General features: G+C 37.0%; 1 protein-coding gene across 1 annotated transcript in view; it reads left to right on the top strand.

Annotated features, from left to right (window-relative positions):
• Window positions 1-25,991, top strand: part of LOC113233514 (nectin-2-like) — an 847,610-nt gene that overhangs the window by 766,936 nt on the left and 54,683 nt on the right. The window lies entirely within an intron of this gene.

Here is a 25,991-nt window from a genome sequence, read left to right as displayed (position 1 = left end):
ACTACAGGCTTTTTTTTCACATTTGGCGGGTTCGATTTTCGGTTCAAACAGGCGATTATTTAAAAATCTTTGAATGGAGTGCGAATTGTTTTCAAAATCAAAATGAAGTCTTCTTGCAGTAAAATTTTCTATCTACGGTATTTAAGGTACTTACTTCCCCTTCGTGTGGCACAACCCTGGGGCGCTCTGTATATTTTAATCAGTTATTAATGATATCATAACAGGTCTCGTTAATCCTGCAATTGCGAGCATATTAAATTACTACACGTGATCATGTTAATGCCCTCTGCATGCATTAATTGAGCGTGCGATCATCATGAGTATGATATGTAACAAGTACTAATAATAGTTATTTGTAACACTCTCATTTTATGTTTTATACTTTATTTTCCTTTTTATCCATTATCCTCATGGTTATGATTAACTGAAAACTAGCCCTGGGTGCCTACCACAACCTCTTAAAACAATATTACTTTAACCTTATTCAATGTACTTTTCGTGCCATAACGCGCTCAAAGTAAGCTTATTTGTAATGTTAAAACTATGATGTTTTATTGGCAGCTTTGTGACTATTCATTCTCTTAGTTCGTACTATGACGCGACTTAAATATTAAAGTAATATTGCTCTTATGTCAAATTTAGCAATATTAAAATAGTTACACGGATGCAATGGAAACAATATTATTTTCAGTTTTATTGTCTTAATATGATTTGTAATTATTAAAAGTTAAGTTGAACTTATTTATTTATATTTATCTCTTCAATATTTTTTTTATTTAATAGCACATAGGAAATAATTTCTCGTAAAATAAAAATACGCAATGTTTATTTTGTAAAATTATGACAGCGCCATCTATACGCTCCTTGGCGAAACTAACAGTTGACACTAGACTATAGTTCCGAATTGACAACGTGAATATCAAGACTCAGCTTGTTTTATTTATTTTTCTTCGTGAAAATGCGGAATAATAATCGATAACAACGTAATTTTAATAGATTTCATTATAACATACTTTTCTTTTTTTGGCAGTTAAAATTCTCTTAATGTAAATAACATTAAGTACTTTAACATTATACTACGATAACACGATTCGGAACATCAAAAAAGAAAGAGATGGCATTGTACAGTTCATATAGCGTTATTTCTTTCCTATTTTTAGTAAGGAATAGACAATATTAGGAAATCATTCGTGTAAGTCAATGGTTCTTTCAGTCATTTTAGCAATAATACACTTCTAGGTAGATAAGTTCGTCATGGTGCGAATATGAGTAATATTATAACAGGCCCAAGCCTAGTGGCCGCCATTAAGGAAATGGAGTAGAATAGAATATTATTATAAGCTTACTTTAAGCTTACATTGAAACAAGATTGTTTTTGGAAAGGTTATGGTAGGCCCCCAGTACTCTCATTCCCAAGTCCCACATCTGTCCGAAACAAATTACTGTCAAATAAGTGATACTCGATTAAATTATAAGACGGATGACGCGAATGAAGCTTCGTACTTGACATTGTTTTTTACTTTGGTCGAATATTACTTACTTGCCAGCAAATTATTTTAGACATACACCTAGAGTAGACCCCTGGCTCCTAAAATACAAACTCTTGTCTAAATATGGAGCCATAGCTTTTAAATTTATTTCGCCATTCTTTAAATTTTGTTTTCTTTTGTTAATGACACTCATTGACGGGGCGAACGAGTCGTGGACCTTTTTTAACACAAGTTGACAAGTCCCATGTGCCTGTAATTTTACCAGTACCTTTATTCTTCAAAACCGAAACGCAGTAAAGCTCACAGTACTACTTCGACGAACTCTTTCACAAGGAGCTCTACTGCTACTAGAAGCTCACAACAGAGGAAATATCTTACTGCTCCACAAACAAAAAATAAGCATTACAGGGCTTGGGTCTCCACAGCCTCTGCCTACTTTTCTTAGGGAAAACACTCAACATAGCCCCGCACTGGGGAAACCCTGTGTCGCGGTTGCCAGGTTACATACATAGACAACCACAAATTACACCCAAACTCGCGAGATAAACAAATGTAGGTAATAAAATATTTCTCCCGGCCCGGGAATCGACTCTGGGACCTCTGCGTGGCAGTCCGACATGACAACCATTCGGCCACAGAGGCAGTTTAAAAATATAGGTTTTGTGTTCACAAAACAGACGGACAAACTTTCTAGTTCCGAAACCTAAAATTACGATTATACGTGGGGCGCACTATTAGTTTCCGGAATGAACAAGAAAAAATACTGTAAATGGTCAGAAATGAATTTATTGTTTCATAAAATATTCTCTATTCTATTCGTTACCGTTAATGCACTTTTTCATACGAATGAACCAATTTTGAAAACATTTATGCCACTCCTCCGTGTCAATCTCTGAAACATATTTTTCATACTCCTCGACAACCTCTTCAGGTGATGAAAATCGTTGACCGCGTAACTGGTTCTTAATTTTTGGAAATAAATTAAAGTCACAAGGTGCCAGGTCGGGACTGTACGTGGGATGGCTCATAAGGTCGAAGTTCACCTTCAAAAATTCATTTGTCTGTCTGGCCGTGTGAGAACTGGCATTATCGCGTTATTTTTACGGAGTTTGTCAATAATTTTCGGCAAACAAATAGTCGTGTATCCAATCACTATTCACGGTACAACGATTATTCAAAGCAACAGTAGCCACGTGTCCAGTTTTATTAAAAAAAGAAGCAATCATCCGCTTAGAGGCACTTTGGTTGGTTTCGGCTCACCTCGAAAGACCCATACACTCGATTGCTGCTTTGTTTCTTTGTTTTCGGATCGTAACTATAAATCCATGTTTCGTCACCTGTTACCCACACCAAATTTGACGCCCCTTCGTTGAATCTGGTAAGCATGGCATTGCACCAAATGACGCGATCCGTTTTTTGAGCCTCAGTCAAATTGTGTGGGATCCACCGAGAGCGCAGCTTTTTCACACCCAAATGTTTGTGTATTGATGGTATTTGACTCATGCCTATGCCTAAAGATGCCCAAATCTCATGGTATGTCACATGCTTGTCTGTTTTGATCATACGGCGCACAGCATCGATGTTTTTGTTGTTCACAGCAGTGGACGGGCGACCATCACGAAATTCGTCACTGAGATTCACACGTGTAAAAACAAGTGACTGTTAGATGAAACAAAAAAACTGTATTCTATATTCAAATGTTGTAATTACTTTTTAAATATTGCTTATGTAAGTGGCCAGTACCGGAAACTTATAGTGCGCCCTATGTACTTCCGGAACTTAGGTTTCCGCAATCTCTGACTTAGAGAAATGCTTAATTACTTGTATGGTTTTTCCTTGAGAATTATCCATCTATATAAAACAGTTTTTGCAAAAAATTATTTCTTCTATTCTGGAACTTGGCCCAGATTTTTACCACGAGTCGCTTTACGAATTTGTATAATTAATTATTATACTATTAATAGCAGATACGTGCTTCACATTTGCTTCATCTCGTTATAAAACTAACAATATAATATCCGAGTTCCATAAAAACAGACTCTCATACAGTTCTAATATCCACCCTATAATAACCACCCTATAATAACAGTCTGTGTTTTATTTTTTAATTACAGTCTAGATACGAAGTGTAGATGGAAAATCAATATTGTTCCACTGAGATCGAAGATAACATGTTGTAAATTGATTTTAACTGGGCGGGTGGGCAGGTACTACTTTTGTCGTATTTTTATTGAAGTGCTATCGACTGGAATTCTTTTTAAAATGGACGGTTTTTAATAGCCAACGATGAAAGAATGATTTGTCTCTAAATGTTTTTGACCGCCCCAGTTTTTTCAGACAACTTGGCATGATGCACATGAAATGTGATTATACCTACTACTCCATGAACGCCTGCAACACCAGAGACGTTATGAGCACGTAGCCATACCTTTAGCAACCTTGTCAAACCCCTTTTGAAGGACTCCATGCTGTACTCCTGCGGGAAAACCCCGACAGGAAGTTCATTTCACAACCTAATTAATTGTACGTAAGAAGAAGCTCTTCTGAAACCGTTCAATACGAGATCGACTCGGTTGCAGAGAGTTAAGAATGAGCTCCCTGTCGGTGGCTAGCGGTGCGATGATAAAATTGCTATTGGCAACGTGTCAAACATTCTTTAGAACATTGTATGGAAAGTGCATGGTGTAACTCATACTCAGCACTTAGTGAATGTTAGGTAATAAAAGTTGTATTTAAGGTTCGCTATCTATCTAGAGCTTATGTATTTTTCCCGTGGAAATTACGTAGCTTTAATGCAATTGATTGGAAATGTTCGAATATGGGTTTTATTCCTAATGCACGAAGGACTTCAATCACGTTAACAAGGGCTTCATAGTCTAGGCTTGAACCGATGCATTATAGATATTTAAGGCACGATAATTGAAGACTTGAACGACGTACTGCCTTGCACTACTTCTATACCACCTCTGGTCGAATCTAAATGTTTCCCACATACATATAATATGTATATATGAATATGGTAGATTTTGCTTGGGTCGAGCAGCAGGGACGCGGGCTTTATTTCTGAATTTATGTTTTTTGCAAACGAAATTAAAACCATTTGAGAAAATTTATATCGTATACTATACGTGTTTATTTTACGTAAAAAAATCATTGGTATCGTAAAGGACCTATTAAATCAGCGATGTCCTTGTAAAATTTCGAGGTAAGTTTGTGTTTTTTTCTATCGTGAAATTTTTTTGAAATCGTGTTTTCCCACCGTACAGTAATCAATGCATATCTTCAATTAACTGTCAATTAAAAAACAATTAACTGCCTCCGTGGCCGAACGGTTACCATGCCGGACTGCCACGCAGAGGTTCCAGGTTCGATTCCCGGGCCGGGAGAAATAGTTGTATGGCCTACAATTATTTCTCTCGTGAGTTTGGGTGTAATTTGTGGTTGTCTATGTGTGTGTCCATGGCACCCGCGACACAGGGTTTCCCTAGTGCGGGGCTATGTTGAGTGTTGAGTGTATGCGTGTATGCGTCATCAATTTTACTATATATTTTTTCCAAACTGATTGATTCAACAATTTCATTGTTATGCAGAATCAATGAAAGCCATTTGAGCTTGTATAAACTCTTAATAACGTAAATAAATAAAAAACAAAATCTTTGTATTAATAATTATAAAAATACAAAGTTATTTAAAAATCCTAAGCTGTGATGTGCTTGTTGTCGGATCTTTGTATTTGTATTTAAGTATAACTTTTATATAAAAACTTTTGGAATTACATCTAATTACCACGTTTAATTGAAATCGGCTTATTTGCGACTCTTACTGGTGGGATATTTTCACCAAATTAAAATGGAACAACACACTGATTTACCCTCTTTTCAACAAATAAAGAACCATCGAAATCAATTCATTAATGTCAGAATAATCGCATAACATCGTACCTATAACGTACAAACAATACAGAAGAATTAAGAAATTCCTCCTTTTTTGAAGCCGGTTGAAAAATCAAGAAACATTAAAGTCCTCTTTTCCAAGGAGTTTTCGTAACTATTCGATTTAATCGGAGTCATATTAAAATATTATCATCATAAAATACTGTTTTCTTTTATTTTCGATCAAACATTGCGTGATAGCAAATTGGTTTTCGTGGTTAGCATCGGAATTGTTATAGCTTCGAGTCTTCAATTAACATATTTGATCCGCTTTTTAACATACCTACAGCCGATTGGTAAATATTCGTACGGTAGACAAGGGTTGTCGGTAAACTTTTTTTTCGATCATTCTCGGATTAGTGTTCACTGCCTAATTTCCGTGGCAATTTTTATTTACTGAAGTATTCGATTTTTTGTCGTGCAATTTTATTTAATATTCGACTGTTGTATCGTGACCGACCCCAAGTCTGTCGGTAAATTCGCTTACAACAAGTTCAGAGAAACGAGTACCAGCATCACCTAACATCAGAGTGGGATGTGGCAAGGCGTTGAGTTTTATTACCATCTCCGCATAGGGCTCTGCCACCTTCCAAGCACTCGCGTAACTATAATTATGCCCGCCATTGCGTTTCTCTCAAACACCGCGTCGTCTGTGACGTTTTCAATCCTCCCCCTTTAGTCGGCCACAATTTATGGCGCTGCTGAAACCATACGGCTGCTATGTTTCTTAAACGCGACAACTACGCCGTATCGTGACTATGCATGACGTCATCAGTCTTCACCCTTTGCGTTAGTCGGTCTCAAATAATTGCGCTCGTGAATCCATATGCCTGCTAACATGTTTCCCTTGATAGTTACGTCGTTCTATTATTGTACCATTCAACTACGCAATCAATTAACTTTGAACAGCTTTGTTTGGAAGGTCTTCAAATATTTTGTAGTCTTTTTTGAAGACGTAGTAAAATGAGATTCGTGGGGTTGCCACTTTTCGTAAAACTTTAAATAGTTATGTAGTTATTGTCGATAGCTATATCGATAGATTGTAATAGAAGATAAAATTTTGCCAAAAATGTCTGAATTATGAATGCTACGACGTTCTAATGATTACTAATGGTATTATTGCCTTCTTTATTCTTATATAGTTAATTAGCCTGCTATATTGAGAACATTTTTATTCATATACATTTTAATAAGAACAGCCGAGTAATATTATCTATATTGAATTAAAATGACAAATTTTGAAATATGTTTCCTCTTTATATTTTTCATAAACATAGATCTAAATACTGAGTATGTATGTATGAACTTACAAAAATTGACAATTCAAATGAACTTGTGCTCAGTAATTTTTTTGGGTCAAAGTGATTCAAATGAAACAATTGCATGAGCGTGACCAATATTCACTCGATACTCGACATAATATTTATCGACTGCGATCACTAGCTGCTCGCAAGCGGGCAACACATTTGCGCATTGAACTGTCATTTTAGTCCGTCTTCAAAAAAGACGGACTATTGTATAAATCAGTACTAAAAAAACCGACCTCAAAAGTACGTGGAATTACATCTAATTGCCAGTTTTTTTTTAAATCGGTTACCGGAAAGTGTTCCCCTAGTTCATCCCCTAGTTCGCCACTATATGGGACTTGACACAGGAGATGTACATATATTGAGAGTGAAAAATCCCTAGAATTGGAGAATAGCAAAATCAACCATTAAAATAATTGCTCCTTATAATAAAATTTAGGCGCTATTTATAAAAATGAATCTTCATGCTTGAAAAGCCACTCTTAGAGGTGGATGATTTGCTTCAAAATTAAATGGGACCACTATGGAGGTACCCTCTTTCCAACAAAAAAAGAAAGAATCATGAAAATCGGTGCACAAATACCGGAGTTATTACCGGAGAATAGCTAGCTGTGTGACAAAAGACCTTTAAGACTGTGCCTGTTATATCACCGCCTCTCTCTCGCTTTTGTTTTATACTTGAGAAGCGCCAATTTACTACTTACTTCTATCATACACATGTAGGCATAGTACCCATGAAGTTTTGTACAAACACCGCACAAATGACTTCTGGATTCGTTATAACCAAGCTTATTATTTATGACAACGGAACCCCAAAATATAGGAAAGCCTACACGAACCTAACGACAAAATCAATCAATACACGACAGATGTCCCATTTGATTGCCTGAATTAGAATACAAATTGTTTTCCATCAATACACTATCAAAACCGTTATTAGTAAGTCAAATTTATTACTAAGTATGGTAATACAATTAGGTATTGATTTCTGTCGTAACTTTGATCCAGTTACTGATTCAGAATGTTGACATTTATGGTACAAACGTACCTTTTATTTGTTCTTTTTCCAGAAGTAATATTTGGAAGTAAGCTGTACTTCTTTTATTTGTTTTATCAAACGACTGGACGTACACCTCGTGCGTCTGGCATGATGGCAAGCGACACGCTGCAATGCAGTGCCACTCAGAGAAGAGGGGCAATAACGCAGGCCACTCACCCAGAGACGTAAAGTTAACAAGTCCCACGAGCCCTTAAATTTCACCAGTACCCCTTCAAAATTGGCGGCAGAAATTGGTCACGTGGCAGTACTTCCCAGGACGAACTCTTTCACAAGGAGCTTTATAGCTACTAAACTCAATTGCTCACGCGTGATTCACCCGCGTATTTTCTGGTCAATTTGTCACAAGAATCCCTCGTTGTCATAATCATCATGGCTTATCATAGTCGTAACATACAAATCGAGAACTTTGAATTTATTTCTTTATCAATTAACACTACCAATGAAAAGATATAGGTAAAAACCTGGGCATATGTTAGCGTAGTGAGTTGTTTGTCTTTAGGTAAGCAATATCTGGTAGCAGTAGAGTTTCTTATCAAAGAGTTAAGGGAAATACTGCCACCTTACCTATTTCTGCCGCCAAGCAGTAATCTGAGCATTATTGCGTTTCGGTTTTGAATGGTCAGTAAGAGTTCTGGTGAAATTACAGACACACGGGACTTTTCAACTTATGTCTCAGGGTCACGTGGTAGGGGTCAGGTGTGGTTTATGGACAGGTGTGTCACTTAGCACCAGGCGCACGACTTGTTCATCCCATCACTTGGTATAATAAAAAAATGTAATACCGGCTATTTTAAAAAAAATATTTATGAAAAAAAATCATGAATTTAAAATTTATTTCAAAAATACAACCTATATTTTCACTGGAATTTCAAATATGTTTGTTAAAAATGTAGCCCTAAAATAAATAGCGCAAGCCAGTATTTTTTAAGCATTTCCTGTTGCTCTGCCCGCGGATTGTGTTATGATAGACTGGTTGTATCAACAAATGAAGGCATTGTCCAGTTTACATAGACACCGGCGAGCGAGCTGGTTACGGGTACGGCGTGGGTTTCAACTTGAATTGGTAATATCCTTGATTTATTGAAAAAACCAGTCTAATGTGACACAACTCGCTTGGATCCCGCTCAAAGCAGTCTTTAAATAATATATGTGTAGGTTGTTAAGTCATGTTTTTCTCTGCTTTGATGGATGGAAACCTTTCTGTTATATAGAGCCACCTACGATATTACCATAAAATGTACTTAAGAAATATATAAAAATGATTCTGACTTGCATTTACTTGTTAGATAGACATCTTATCCACACATTTGCCCTGAATATAAAGCGAACTCACCATAATCTAAAATCGATGAGTGTTACTCGACAACTTTATTCTCGGAATTTCCTTATCTTTTTTTATATTCAATAAGTCAATATTGTGATTTGAAGTTACAGTTCTCTTGTAGAACTGTATACCATTCACAACTCTTTTTTTTTATGGTATAATGGGACGGGATGAACAAGTCGTGTGCAAGGTGGTAAGTGCCACACAGAGCTTTAGAGCGCAATGATCTGAGGGGCGATGCCACAGCGCCCGTTACCCTGAGACGTAAGTTGATAAGTCCTATGTGAATGTAATTTCACCTGCAACCTTACTCTTCAAAACCGAAACTCAGTAACACATTACTGTTTGGCGGCAGAAATAGCCACTCAGACATGGTACTGCAACTTCTATGGACAGGCATATCGTAAACTTCGTCTCGGTCGTGCTCTGACTCTCTTTTCTTCGAACTGCCCTTCTAGACGTTGAAAACTGTCACGACGTATCAGAAATCCAACCATTTTTCCCCTTCGGTCTATCAAGGCTACGGTCTCATAAACGGTGTCTGTCTTAGTACCTTCGTGCGAAATACAAAAATGGAGGGGTTACTGGGATATCACCTTATTATTATAGGTTAAAGATTAAGAACAGCTAATTTACACCTAACTTCTAGAGATGTGACCTCTTTGATCGCCATCCCACCTCTTTATCATCATCTTTTCTGGTTCCTGGCCACTTTTGAATTTTAAGTCGTTCTCGAATTCTCTATTCCTTTACTATTCTTACATAATTTGTTCTACGCGTCGCCACTACCATCAAAATTTTTGAAAGACATTTCCACATTATAAATCACTTTCATTTGTTAAATTTCACATCGATTACTATTAAAAGTATAGTATTATATACGCCCTTTTGGTGTGAGTATAGTGTATTGTGTTAGGTACTTTTATAGGGAGTGTTTCATAATAACTGTATCTTTTATTTATATCATTTTACTTGTTGCAGCCTTTTCTTTCCTCTTTTAACATTACTTGCAATAGGTCTTGTGGCCGTGCCTTCTGCCGAGCATTCTCATTTCGCTAAGGTTAGGCTACATAGTAAATTATAAATTGACTGACATTGCTGCTCTATTGTACGTAGTCTTTCATTTTCAATATGGCGGCGCAATACCACGTGCGATTCACAGAAAATGTACGTTCCAAGTTGTCGTCGTCATACTATACTCATAAAAGGACCCTGTGCCGAATGGTGTAAATGGCAATCGGATAACGATAACGATGATTCCATCAATATGCAAATATATACGAGTTGATGTAAACGGTCTTGCAATATGGCGTCGCAGCTTTGATTCTCTGATTGTCACTTATTTGAAAAAAACGTTTTTTTTATGATACTAAGTGACATAACGAGCAAGCCGCGAGTCTGTTGGTAAGCGACAAGCTTGTCTCATAATTTGTTGGATACGTGGATTGTGATCTTTCGTCGTTATACTGGCACTGTCATCAATGGTGAAATTACAGGCACTTGGGACTTTTCAACTTATGTCTCAGTGTGACGGGCGGCGAGGCAGTGCACCTCAGATCTTTGCGATTTAAAGTTCTGAGTGGCACTGCAACTGTTATGGACAGGCGTGTCGTTTAGCATCAGGTGCACGACTTGTGTGTCCCATCACGTAGTGTCATAAAAAAATATAATAAAGAACAAATGCACTTAAATTAGATATTCAAGACATGCAGTTACAGGAATTTGAATCGTTGACCCCGCATTTGAGAAGTAACCAATCTCTCACTGGTCTACCACCGCTATAGTTATGTATTTGTATACTTTATAATATCATTATACACTTCCTGATTTTACGAATTTATATCTTTTTCCAATCCAAAATTTCGCTTACTCTTTTTGCAGTGACACAAACACTACCTGTGAACTGCTAAGTGCTAAGTCAAGAAAATAAATGGCTGCATTCCACATCTATATTGCCATACTTGAAAACATACTTTAAAAGTGCACCTTGAAATCTACGAACTGCTTTCAATTACATTTTTTCAAAGAAGTGCGATATAAATGGACATTTCTACTGACCACATGAAAATTGATCTCAAAAATGCTTTACACCTACCCAGTGGCGTAGCGTGGGGGGTGCAAAGGAGGTGCAGGACAATATTGGGGGCGGCGGCTAGCGCAGCCAAGCCTTAAATATTCAAAATTATTTTTTGACATTAAAAAATAAATCCCATTATTTGAGAAAACGTTATCCTGAACAACACAAAGGTGTGATGAAGACGGCAGGCGAACATAAAAACACAATGGAGTCGAGCAATCGGCAGCAAATTTAGGGTTGGCCAACGGACGGCAAACATCGACACTACGCCTACCTCCACCTTAGGTCTAAAAGTATACCATGTTCGCCTTAACAGATATCACACCTGCCCAAAAGTATCATTTAAAATCCATATCTAATTTGCGCGTCATCGCGTCAGTGCTCCACTTAGTAGCTTCCACTATCCTTCAACAGCTCTATTTTTTAAATACCGGATGTCTGTCCATCGGATGCAAATCGTAAATGACAATTACCCTTTTATGGTATTGCTTCTCTTATTTTAGGTTATATTTAATTGACCGACTTAAAAAAAGGAGATCATACGGTCAGCTGCATGTATGTATTCAGATTTTTCCGTCAATTGTAGACCGTTTTTGAAAATTCTTTTTTTTTTTTGAAAGGGTGCGCTCTCGTAGTGTTTCCATTGTCACCAAGTCAGAGTCTGATGAGGGGATTAATGGCAATCGAGGGAAATCCTCAAAATTTAAAGACATTTTTTTTTTTTTTTTTTTATTGTGACTCGGCAAAATGACTGCACCGCGCCTGATGGAAAGTGCGAATACAGTCCAGAGATGAGAGTAACGGATGGAAAACACAAATATCTTCACTCCGTCACTATCATTTTGCCGGTCTGGCCAAATGCTTCTTCACACTACGTTTGAAGGACCCAATGTTATAGAGGGGAGGGAATACATGCGCCGGGAGTTGGTTCCACAATTTGATGGTTCGGCATAAAAACGAATTGCCAAACTTTTTAGTGCGGGACGGTATTGAACTGACCGTCCAACTGTGGCAACGCAGTCCGGCACGGGTGGTCCGCTGATGGAAAGGAGAGGAAGGGATAAGGTTGAATAACTCTTCAGAGCACTCACCGTGGTACAGGCGATAGAATACATATACACCGACATACCAATTTCTCCAAGAATTGTGGACCGATTTTGAAAATTATTTTTTTGTTTGAAACGGTGTACTCTCGGGGTGGTCCCTAATGCCAACGATGCAGTTCCGGGTTCGTTTCGGCTATCACAAACTAAAAAACTATTTTCCGCAAATAAAAGGTGACTTTGCTTGACACAATATTTGTACTCAACAAATCACCGTTACCATAACAACCAGAAAAAAAACATACGAAGGAGTCCGCAACAGTCCCGTTGTCACTAAGAAATCAGAATCTAATGAGGAAATCTCATGGAAATCGGAAAAAGCCTATAAGCAAACTTTTGAAGTCGGTTTTTATTTTCAATGCAAAATTTACCATTCTTTTATTGTATATTATAATTTATAATTTATTCCAAATTATCTACACTTAATTAATATTTGTGTTAATGGCTACTCAAAATGTTTTAGTTTTGTGTAATGCCTGAATAAAGAATTTAATTATTACTGTCCAAAAGGACCAATTTCGCCATTTTCGCCAATTGTGCATAAAACATTATTATTGTTGTTCTAAAGTACTAATTTCCACAAAATTCACATCCAAAGTCTTTGTACCCGTTTTGCAAGTCAGTATGCCACTTTTGTTGTCCAAAAATGTGTTATTCGTCTTCGTAAAGTTCGCATACGCCCAAAACTCGCGTTCAAGGTCTCTATATCCATTTTACGCGATAATAGTGGTGTCTATTGTTGTCCAAAAGTAACTTATTCAATTTCACGCCTGCTCAAAACTCGCATTCAGAATCTCTAAATCTATTCTGCGCATGCGAACACGGCTTACAACCACAATATACGAGTTGGGAGCTTTGCCAAAAGATTGCACAGCTAGAACAAAGTGATATCGTTTGTTCAACTATACTTCGTGTGGGGTATAAAGATTTGTAACAAATGTTAGAAAGGTATTTTTCGCTGCAAAACGCATTGTAGTTTTTGATCTAATGATAATTTAAAATCACAGCAGACATATTCTACAGGATATGTCACGGAGAGTGTGCAATGGATTTACACGATTTAATTCCGCCTACCCCTTTCCATCACCGGCACCGGGGGACCACACGTAGACTTGGGTTCCACCCACATGTTGTGGATATTCCAAAGATTCGCACCAAGCGTTATGCTTCCACATTTATGGCGAACGGCTATAGGGTGGAATTCCCTGCCTGCAGACTTGTTCCCTGAGGAGAAGAGGCGAGAGTGAATATGCATTATTTAGCTATGCATTCTCCATCGTCGACCTTCTTCGTCACTTTCTATCAACAAAACACATTTGATTTTTTTTCAAGTTACATCACTACGCCTGTCATTCGTTAAGGTGGGCAGAAAATATTGACTTCCACCCGCTATGCCCTTGGGGTACTCCTTTTGCTTCCTGCGCTCGCATTAATCTATTCATCACACACCCGTTTTGACGTGGTTTTCTAAATAAAATACTACTAACATACCTTACAAATTATGATATAATTCTCAAAGGGCGCTATATATGCCGGACCCTTGTCTCCACGCAAGCCCTAAGGATCGGACCATTTTGGCCCGAGATACCCTTAAAGATACGCTGTAATAATAATTATTATTATTTGCACAAAATAGAGTGTGCGTATTTCGGCAAATATTACAAATTACACTCTTTTCATTAACATTCAGGAATAGATTTAATAGATGTGAAAACACAATTGAAATTTGTTCTATTCTTTTTGTTTTAATAATAATAATAATGGCCGGCACGCTATGATGGCCGTTTTGACGTTTGTCCGCTTGTCAAGCTTCGTATTAATTCTTAACTACGTTGAAGCTAATTGATGTAACAACGACATTCTGCCTGGTTGGCATTTTCCGTTTCTGACATAATGCGTCAAAACGGTGTGTTGTTGTCAATAGTGACGTGCAGTAAAATTTATAGATGTATAATTTTAAGACACAAGTACGAATTTAAAAAAAAATTATACGATCGTCACTTATGGGATCACTGGCCAGCACAACTTCTAAGCTCAATGCAAAACACAGCAGTTTCGAATTGATGATATATTGAGTAAACATTTTTATTTTCGTTTTATTAAAACTTTTTAATCAGCTACCGCTTGCAATGATAGTAATAAATCTAATTACTTATAGATGTGACTCGCATTTGATTATATTTTTTTGATAATGAATTGGGATTTGACCTCACTGTTGTAATCTGTCAAAACGGCCATCATAGCGTGCCGGTACTGTAGTGCTTTTTTTTGGTTCTTCTAAACCTAATGATTCAAAATAGCCTCCACTTCGCATACCGTGAGTTAGCAAACAACACAATTTGATTTCGGAATGGAACTTTTTTCGGATATAAATCTCTTATATTTGTTTTTTTAAACAAACCGACATTTCGACCCTTTTAGAATTAGTTGTTACCATGAAATGTACAACAATGTACCACGAACAATGTACCTGTACAAACATCGTTTTATTATAAAATTCCAAATTAGGGCGCTGTTTGGGCCGTATTTAATTTTTTCCTTGTATTTCTTCATTGACCAATGAGCCAAGAGGACTGTTAGACGCGATACAAGACAGCTTAGTCATGTATTTAGTACCGATTTGTACGCCAGATGTCGTACAAATCGACTAGTACCAAATAGCTATTTTTGTAACAAATTTGTTTTACATTGACGACCTACTAATTGGTCAAAGCTGCTCTAATTTCTAATGATAACAAATAAATCGACTAGATAGCGCTTATTTCATAATTTTTTATGGATATTGCCGACTGTTATGTAATTTTGTTTAGTATTAGTACCATCTACCAACATTAGATTAGCAAGCGGTAATCTATAAACTAGTAGCACACAATGCCATCTACAGACACGCGTATTTGTCAAAGTTCAGAAAATAATTTTGGCTCATGGTCAGTATTTGAATAATATTATAACATTGTAAGATTTACTTAATATATCGTCAATTCGAAACTGCTTTGTTTTGCATTGAGCTTTGACGAGTTTGCCGGAGGTAGAAGTTGTGCTGGCCAGCGATCCTATAAGTGACGATCGTATTAGATTTCATTTTTAAAACTTTTGGAATTTCGAAAAACAAATGCCGAGTTGTGTCGTAGAATTATACATCCATAAATACTGCACGTCACTATTGACAATAATATATACATCAATTAGCTCCTTTAACGTAGCGTGCGTACTTTAGTTCGTCAATGTTTATAATAATAATATTTGAATATTGATGATTATTATTTTATTGGTATTAATTAACTGATTATTCCTTGTTCTTTGTATTGCATGTTCAATGACAGCGTTATAATTTTAATTAATTAATAATGAAATAAGGAGGAGCATGTTACGCGGTTACTAAAGCATTTATGAACCCCTTTCGATGATTCTTTTTTTGTTGGGAAGGGGTACGTCACTAGTCACGGGTACGTCACACGTAGTAGGGGTAGTCACTGAAAGGGATCTTTCAGATTTGAATATATTCCACCAAAATTAGGTGATGAATCCAGTTTATTGTATTTCATCCACTTTCCGTTAACCGATTTAAATAAAACTTGGCAAATTGATGTAATTCCACAAACTTTAGAGCTCGGTTTAAAAAAGAAAGTTATTTTAATACAATTTTCATGCCTGTCAGATCGAAAGATATTTCTTTATTTTCGATCTTTGTATGAATAATAATTACTTAATAACAAATAACTTTTAGTAAATACAGTGGCGGATTTGCAGTCTTGGTCGCCTTAGTCAGGCCATGTAGTCAATACCCGCCGCCCCTTTCTCAGCACTCATATACCTACTGGTAGACATATCTATATGTTATAAATAAAATGAACGAAAGTGATTTAGGAAGATTATTGCTATACGATGCGGTGCAGTGCGGCCCGCCATAATGTGCGTGAGCCTTTAAAAGATTTAGGTACTTTGAGTTATTTCTTGGCCTGTAAAAATACTGTATTTTTAAAATAAAGTTAAGTGAAATAATGTAATATTGTAGGAAAGGTACGAAGAGGGAGGGGCGAAACAAGACGTCAGCGTATCTCCAAGTATGACGCGTTTATTTACGTAGATGAGGTGTCGTTTACAATAGGCGTAATCGCAATTATCCTCGACGCTAGCAGCCGTTCCAAGAGGTGGACGCAACCGACGGCGATCGTTGACAATGTACGAAGTTGCTACAAGCTTTTATCCAAGTATTCCAGCAGAGGTGGAAGTACCAAGAGTGCCGCTTGTAGTCCCTATGATTCGATACAAACTTTTTTTTTTTTTTAAATTATATTTTGCAGTTGGCCGCTGATGGCCTTTACTGCGCCACCGGAAAAAAAGGGCGAGCTGAAGGCTCATAACCCCCAAAATAAACTTAAAGCTAAGTAGCGGGCCTGAGGGCGCCCAAGTGGGCACGGACCTCGGCTCAGGGCGCTACTGGAGACTTCCGCCAGAAGGGCGTGCTGTTGGAGAGAATCTACCAGTGTACGTGCTAAAATGAGGGGCTCTACGACCTCGCCGACGAGGACGGTTGGTGCGTGCGGGACGGGACGATACAAACATAAAACTCTTGGCCCCTTGTATGGGTAATCAGTGAACACTTTAATAGTGCGTTCTATCTCGACGCTAATGACATCTAGCGGTGGCGCGGGGTACTAAACTTCTTGTGGTGGTGTTACAATATACCAATAATGTATTTTACCCTTCATGCAATACGTCTTTGGAACTCGCTCCCGTTCCATGTAAGACGAGCTCAGACCAAATTATCTTTTTAACTGTTTGACAATTGAAGCATTGAGAACAACAATGGCGTTCGGCACTCGCAGCCCATTTAGACGTTACTGCATCAAAACATATAAAATACTATCTAGTACCTAGTGACAATAACTCATTTCGATCTCCCTTCTAGATGGCGTAAGTTTCATTCATATAGAAGGTGGCGCTCCGCCCTTGTGGCATAGATTATAAATGTGCGTTTGAATTTCGGATACGTTATCACTTGCAGTTTGTAAAAAGTTATTTTAATGTAAAACATGTCTGAAACGAGTGACTCCATCCTCAACCTAGAGCATATAGGAGGCCAATGAGACCCGCTGAAAATATTCTGTCGATCAATTTCAATCCAGCGAATGTAAGGAATGACCATTGACCTAACAATTATATGGACGTCGGGTCCGCGCTAAAAAGTGTCCGAACTTATAGGGCGTTAAAATCGTATACAGAGCGTCATTCACGCTTTAGTCTTCGTTTGTTCGACTGACAGCGAAGCAAGCAAAATTAGACAGTACTGCGATGACATTACAATTTAAATTCAACGTTTTAGCTTTTTCATATTCCTTTACATGTCACTACGTTTAAATAGGTTGACTTGGGACATTTTTTTCGTGGTTTTTGTATTAGACCCGTCGTCCATTTTGTTTGTAAGTCAATGATTTTCACATATAAAAAATAAGTTCCAACTAAACAGTTTATCTATATAATGGTCGTAATTTGCGGATTTTGCACACATCATAGAGGGTTTATGATATGTGTGTAGATAAAATAAGTATGTTATGTCGCTAAGTACTGGTCCTCACAAATATAAACGTCAGAGTCGACACGCCAAGAAGAAGAAATAAGTATGTTTGTATTATGTTACTATATTATTGTTCTTCTCGTTTAAGTGTAGCACTAACCTATTGTGTTTTTTCTGTTTGGCTCAATGGGTGACTGGTGAAGAATGCCTTATGGCATTAAGTCCGCCCTTTGTACTTCGGTATATTGTGCAATAAAGTTTAAATTAATAAATATAAGTAAAATAAACTTAATATAATGTAGTAACATTACATTTACGAATTCACAGAAACCTTTGGTACACACGTTTTGCGGAATATTTAGCTATTTCTGGAATTCTCTGGAATTCGTGGATTGTATTATGTTACCGCGCCTTCGTTAGGTTTGACTTACACTGCCACAATATTATATGTATGTACATTATAAATTAAATAACTTGGTACTTGTAGTAAGGTTAACTTATGTATTTTGAAGACAAAATACACCAAAAACGTGTTATTGCATCTGGGGTAAACCTAGACGTATATATTCAACACTTCACTGTTTTTTTATGATAGCAAGGGACGGGACAAATAAGTTGTGCGCCTGATGTTAAGCTACACGCCTGTCCATAACAGTTGCAGTGCCACTCAGAGCTTTGAAACGCAAAGATCTGACGGGCGCTGCCACTGCGCCCGTCACCCTGAAACATAAGTTAACAAGCCCCATGTCCCTGTAATTTCACCAGCACCCTTACCCTTCAAAAATTGGAACGCAATAACGCTAATATTACTTCTTGGCGATTTCTTTCACAAGTAGCTCTACTCCTGCTGTACAATAAAACAGAATATACATTTTAACAAAGAAATTTTAACGTTAGTATCACCGGTCAGGTATCGCAACGCCCGGCGTCGTGGTGAAGTAGAGATGATCCCACGGCGCCGGCACAAACCCGGCGAGAGGCAAACCGATGGGGTTTAGTGGGTACACCCCTGGGTCCATGCTAGACCCAGGAGCAGCGCCCTTTTCGGGGCGCCGGGACTCCCACATAACCTCCGAGCCGCCCGGGCTCGGGGGTATCCATAAAAAAAAGGCATCGCAACGCCGACGGAATGCACCGTGTGGCATCGCTTTAGGAATGCTGGTGAAATTATAATGATAAAGACAGTGGTAATGCGCCTTAACAACAACTATTGTTGTATTGCATAATCTCAGTACAGAGTACTAAAAAAACCGACCTCAAAAGTACGTGGAATTACATCTATTTGCTAAGTTAGTTCGCCACTATACAGAACTTGACACTGGAGATAATAAAAATCGGTTCTCACTACTCAAAGTATATTGAGAGAAAAACGCCTTGAATTGGAGAAATAGCAAAATCAACCATTAAAGTAATTGCTCCTAAATTAAAGTTAGGCGCTATTTATGAAAATAAATCTTCATGCGTGAACAGCCACACTTTGAGGTGGATGATTTTCTTCAAAATGAAATGGGACCACTATGGAAGTACCCCCTTTCCAACAAAAACAGAATCATGAAAATCGGTTCACAAATACCGGAGTTATCGCGTAATACACATACAAAAAAAAAAGAACATACAGTTGAATTGAGAACCTCCTCCTTTTTTGAAGTCGGTTAAAAAACGAGCAATTCGTTCTGCGTATGGTTTAGGTTCTCGGGTTTCTCTCAGAGTAAAGTTTAAGGAGACTGGTATCATGACTGGGGCATCACAGTACATTTACTCAAATATTTTATAGGCCCGTAAAAATATACATAATTTCAACAATAAAGAATATATGTTTAATATTAACTTACCACGATTTCGTTTAAACAAGGTGAACGACTCTTTCATCGGGAGCTGGGCGCCTGGAAATTTGTTCATCGCAATTTTTTTTTTAGGAAATCTATAAAATTTCTGTGGGCTAATGTGGGATTTTGTTGAACAAAATTAGTTATTTTGGATTCTTTTTTTATAATATCAAGTGACGGGACAAACAAATATTGCGCCTGGTGGTGAGTTACACGTCGCTCTGTATCAATATAGACAAGTGCCATGTGCCTGTAATTTCACCAGCACCCGTACAGTAATGCTCCCATTACTGCTTGGCGGCAGAAATCTGTAAGGTGGCAGTACTTCCCTGGACGAACTCTTCACGAACTCTTCGGGACGAGGAACCGAACCAGATGTCGCCTATAAAAATAATAATAATTTATTCAGTACAACCGTAACACCATAGGTGACAAAATACGTACAAATTATGTTTGTACATAAACTGACAAAAAACAGTGGACAGACCATCAATCAGTTCCCAAACAAGGGTAACCCAGTATTTTGGCTCAGTATATCGAGAATTGACTAAATATATGTTCCACTGCTGGACACGGGACTCTTCCAGTGACATTTTTAAAAGGTGTTTCACAAGGAGCTCTATTACTGCGAAACTATTACCGCTGCTAGTAACTGGAAATAAGGGAAAACAATTACAACCGGTTTATGAAAATTTTTAACCGACTTCAAAAAAGGAGGAGGTTCTCAATTCGACTGTATGTTCTTTTTTTATTTTTTTTTTGTATGTATGTTACGCGATAACTCCGGTATTTGTGAACCGATTTTCATGATTCTTTTTTTGTTGGAAAGGGGGTACTTCCATAGTGGTCCCATTTCATTTTGAAGGAAATCATCCACCTCTAAGGGTGGCTGTTCACGCATGAAGATTCATTTTTATAAATAGCGCCTAACTTTAATTTAGGAGCAATTACTTTTAGCAATTATTTAGTTGATTTTGCTATTTATCCAATTCAAGGCGTTTTTTCCTCGATATACTTTGAGTAGTGTCGTAGTGAGAACCTATTTTTATTATCTCCAGTATCAGGTCCTGTACAGTGGCGAACTAGGGGATATTTCAATGATACTTAGCATTTAGACGTAATTCCACGTACTTTTGAGGTCGGTTTTTTTAGTACTCTGTACTGAGATTATTAGTTAGGCATCTTAACTTTGAATGAATTCAATTCAAAACTTAATTCCTACTGACATTGAGTTAATAAATCGATACCTCCATTGAACACTATGCCACCTTAATTTCCATTAATTTTCTGTTTGTAAACAACCTTATTACTTATAATATTATTTATTTACTTAGTGATTTCTGTTGCCAAACAGTATAATATGAGCGTTACTGCCTTCCGGTTTTGAAGGGTAAAGGTTGCTAGTGAACTTATAGGCACTTGAGACTTGGCAACGTATGTGTGTGCGCCTTAGATCTTTGTGATTTTGCACTGCAATTGTTTATAGACAAGCGTGTCGCTTACCAGCAACACACGACTTCTTGTCCCTTAGTCACGTCACTTGGTGTAAAATAAAAGTTAGGATATTGCACCACCATTATATTAAATTATTTTTTGTGAAATTACTCTACTAGTTCGTTATAATTATTAATACAAAGATCACTTAGAAAAAATTTCTTCGATTCGGCCGGATTCGAACCGACTTCTCCCAGCAAACTTTGCCAGACGCTATGCCAACTAAGAACGAACCAACGGACCTCACGAATTTTTGTATGTGCTTGTTGTCAGATCTTTGTTTTTGGCTTTTAACGAAATTTTTTAAAATTTCGTCACTCAATTAAATAACTGCCTCTGTGGCCTAACGGTTACCATGCCGGACTGCCACGCAGAGGTCCCAGGTTCGATTCCCGGGCCGGGAGAAATAGTTGTATGGCCTACAATTATTTCTCTCGTGAGTTTGGATGTAATTTGTGGTTGTCTATGTGTGTGTCCATGGTACCCGCGACACAGGGTTTCCCTAGTGCGGGGTTATGTTGAGTGTGTGCGTTATTATTATTATTATAATTAGGTAGAAATAAAATAAAATAAAAATAAAAATAATTTATTTCAGACAATGCAGTCCATACAAATTAATGAGTTAGTACCATGACACCTTATAACTATGTTAGTATTAGGATTAGTACTCAATTACAAAAATAATACCTAATAATATTAATAATTAGTTACAAATATAACAAACAAGACGTACCCAGCCGCCCAAATGGTTCACTGACTCACACGTAGAACATGCAACTCAATGAACCTCCGGAACACAGCTGCAGCCATCCTGTCTGCTATCATCTTGTCCTGAAGATAATAGATGATTCTTCCTCTTCGTACTAACGAGTAGACATTTTGCGCATGATGGAAATCATCCATGCCAGCACCCGCAAACATACCAGATGCGCTACAGAAACGGGGAAGCTTCAACAAGGCCCTGAAGGTATTATTATACTGGACTCGCAAGGCACCGTATGATCTCAGCGTAAAGTTGGACCATAGAGCACACGTGTAGAAGCTCTGGCAGTATGCTCTAAAGAGTGTGAATTTCACTCCAGTTGTACAGTTGTGAGCCAACATATTGCCTCGAACCGACAACGCCCTGCGCTCCCTCTCTATGTCTCCCTCATCCTTTAGGTCCTCTATCACAATATGACCCAAGTACCTAAACTGTACAATACGCCTCAAAGGTACCCCATTTAAAAGTATTGATTACAAAGATCGCATACGATCGTTTTTTTATCTGTTTAACACATATTTATACATCGATACGTATTATTAGGAGTTTACTATCAGGTCAACTATCGCATCATCCCGACTGCCGAAGCAAGAATAATATAAAACCAGATTAATAGCTATGTAATTTGGATACAATATTTCTTGCCGTAATTCCTTTCGAATGGCTATTATCGATCGCAGCTCCAGGCGAATTCCAGAAGTTAACAACCCTTTGAGATCTTGATGGTGAAAATTGCATGGTTAAGTTTGAAAAATTGTATGATTGTTGTAGTATTTCTTAACTGACTTCAAAAAAGGAGTGTGTATGTTACACAGTTACTCCGACGTTTCTGAGCCGATTTCGATGTTTTTTTACCCGACTGCCGAGGTTATGTTTTTCTAGTGTATGTGTATGTATGTCCATTTCTTTTTCACGCTGTGCAGCCTAAACGGCTTGATGGATTTTGACATATACAGGCGAAGGTTCTCGGTGAGGGAGCGCCCTAAAGTGTCGTCTTGATTATGGGTGTGTCATAGGCTGTAAAAATTAATCAAAATTACTTTTTAGGGGGAATTTTTTTTTATCTTACCAGCTAAATATTTTTGCAGTCGGGTTTTTATTTTTTTTAAATAATTTTGAGATATGTCTTTTAGTCCCATTAAAATTTTAAGGTTTTTTTTTATGACGAGATGAACAATTTCATTGAACATGTTCATTTGGTAGTAAGCGAAACGCCTATGGACAGGCGTGTTATGGATACAGTGCCACTTAGAGCTTTAAATCACAAAGATTTAGAGGCCGTAACCCTGAGACTCAAGCTGCCAAGTCCCGCGTTACAGGTACGCGTAGGTATTTCACCAGCACTAGTTATCCTTCAAAACTGAAACGTAGTAAAGCTCACATTACTTCCTGGCGGCAGAAATAGATAAACTGACACTACATCCCTAGACATGACATGTTCCGATTACGTGGTCCTTTAATTATGAGCTTCCGCGGCGGTGATTCAACGATAATAATGAGATCATTAAATAAAATCAAACCAAAGTACAAAAAGCATTTAAATTTTATATAAATCAAATAATATCGCATTTGAATTGTTATATTACCCAAGCAGCACACCCATATCTAAATATATACTATAAGATATATTTAGATATAGAATTTAATTCGATTGAATATTTTAAGAGTTCAAATTCCCTCAAGATATCTCGAAGAAAGTTTCTAGATAATTTAAAGTAAAAGTGGGCGCAACTTTATTAATAGATCACAAGAGTGCTTCGAGAAACTGTCTGTAGGTAGTGTTAAGAGTGATTCTTATATTTTTTCTCAAGTAACCCTTCTCGAATGCTACAAGACCATTTGTAGAATGTAGACAGTTTTTATTTAGTCTTGTAGACAGTTTTTAGATAATTTATAGTTTATAAATTATCATATTATTAAATTTATTTTATTGTTATGAAATTATATTATATAATTTATATATATAAAAGTGATGTAAACCTGTCATAAAAGTAATGCGCTCGCTAAATTTTAAATAATTATGTATAAAATATAAACTTAATAAAAATACAGTTATCGATTTTCGGTTTTAAATATTTATAGAAAGCTTAAATATACAAAATAACTCACAAAACAAACCATTTCCAAGAATATAGATATAACAGTTTTAAGGCGTCTAGAGTGTGCTCCTTTAGTATTGTTGCGAGCGAAGCGTCTGCCGTATCTCCCGGCATGCAGCCCTCAACGATATTATAGGCCTTAGCCACAGTTAACGTGCTCTCTGAAATTAAAATAAACGACCTTTTGACACTTGAGTCACAACTTAAATACTAAAATGTTTAAAATACATTTAAACAAAATATATAACTTCATATATTGTAACAAGTATTTCTCTAGTATTCATAACAAGTAGCAATTACTTACAGTATAATACAAAATTATATTGGCAATATACCGACTTTAGAAAAAGCCCTGGAATGTCATTTCTTATCAGACGTCATTACTTCAACAACTTTAACTTTAGAGTCCTTGTTTAGAAAGATTCTTACTACGCGACCCAATAGCCAGGATTGTGGATGAACCATATTATCCTTTAAAAAAACCAGTTCACCTATTCGTAAATTTGGCTGATTACTTTGACATTTTGTCCTTTTATTCAACGACATGGTTATGCCAAAAATGCTGCCGGAATTGTTCAATGGACCTCCAAAATTTTACGTAATTATAAGAACATTCAATAAGATGGCTGTGGAAATTAAGTTAATGGACAACCTCAAAACACTGAACGGAACGGAAAACGGAATCCCCTACACCTTACTCCGACTTGCCGAGATGTATCCGTGCCGATAAAAGACCACCTTGAGTCCAACCTCAACTTTGGGCGATACATCAAGTGCTTGTTGTCAATCCTAGTTTTAGTTTCTAGTATTTAAGCTTTGGAAATGACTTAAGCTCAGCAGAGTGCTGTTTTTCAATCTCCGCCTGTGTTCTCTGTTCAACAAAAATTTGAGCAATAGGTAAAATTAGAGACTCACGGTAGTTTTCGTTAGTTATGTCTTCCTGTGCTGGTCTTAATCAGTCACTGGTAATTGCATTTGTTACAATTGTTTTCAAAACTAATTGTTTGCGTCCAAAGTCGAAGTTTCCAGCTACAATAGCCTTTGAGATCCCTTTAGAAACTGAAGTTGGTTGCATCGATTATCAGCAGACACAGAAGTACCATCTCGTTTAACGAATTCTTCAAACAAAGGGTACCACCGTGATTCGGTTCATTTAATTGGAAACTATGAGGCCGCAGACAAAAGCATTCACACAAACAGTGGAACAGAAAACAACCTCAAATTTATTACAGGGTTTTTCATTATGGTTTAAAATGTATTGTGGCAAAGATGATTAATTTATCGTTTGACGTCAGTTTTAACAAATGGTTGGAAATTATAAATATATTTTATTTTCTTTGATAACTATCCGATATAATATATATCTGATAATTATCCACGCCGATTTATAGTTTTTATATCTTTAATTTTTGACTATAAATGATAAACAGTAGGAAACAAAGTAAAAGCGAATAAAAATCTTTTACAAAACGGATTGGTTTATGACATTTAACATGTTTGGGTATATCTCTTGTACATACAAATCTAAGGCACGACATTGCTAGATGTAGCATATTGTTGTTCCAAGAAATTTAGAATAGAATAGAATAGACAACGCCACATAGATACAAAAAAAATATTGATACCACTTAGACAAGCAAAACAAAACAAAAAGACGTAATTAACAAAATTAAAATAAAATAAAATAAGACAATAACAAACAAAGAGCAAAACAGAAAAATACTAAATATAACAACTACAAATGTTGTACTGTCATGTGTGCGGTTGTGGAGTACGCAAAAGGACTTCATTCAGCTTATGCCACAGCCGCAATTGACTGTGGCGCTGGTTTTCAATGAGCCCTGAGCTGAAATGAGTGACGAACGTGTGTGTCGCAAAATAAAATAAACTAAAATAAACTGCTTAAATAATTGCGTATGTGTTTTTTGTACGTTGTGTTAATGCTGTGTGTTGTATTATAGATCGCAAAAGTACTTAAATGTAGCAAAAAAAAAAAAA

Source organism: Hyposmocoma kahamanoa, unplaced genomic scaffold (genome assembly GCF_003589595.1).
Source record: "Hyposmocoma kahamanoa isolate Upper Pololo Valley unplaced genomic scaffold, ASM358959v1 79, whole genome shotgun sequence".
Classification (NCBI taxonomy): Eukaryota; Metazoa; Arthropoda; class Insecta; order Lepidoptera; family Cosmopterigidae; genus Hyposmocoma; species Hyposmocoma kahamanoa.
Note: the sequence above shows the minus strand (reverse complement) of the source record. Positions and strands in the feature narration are given on the sequence as shown.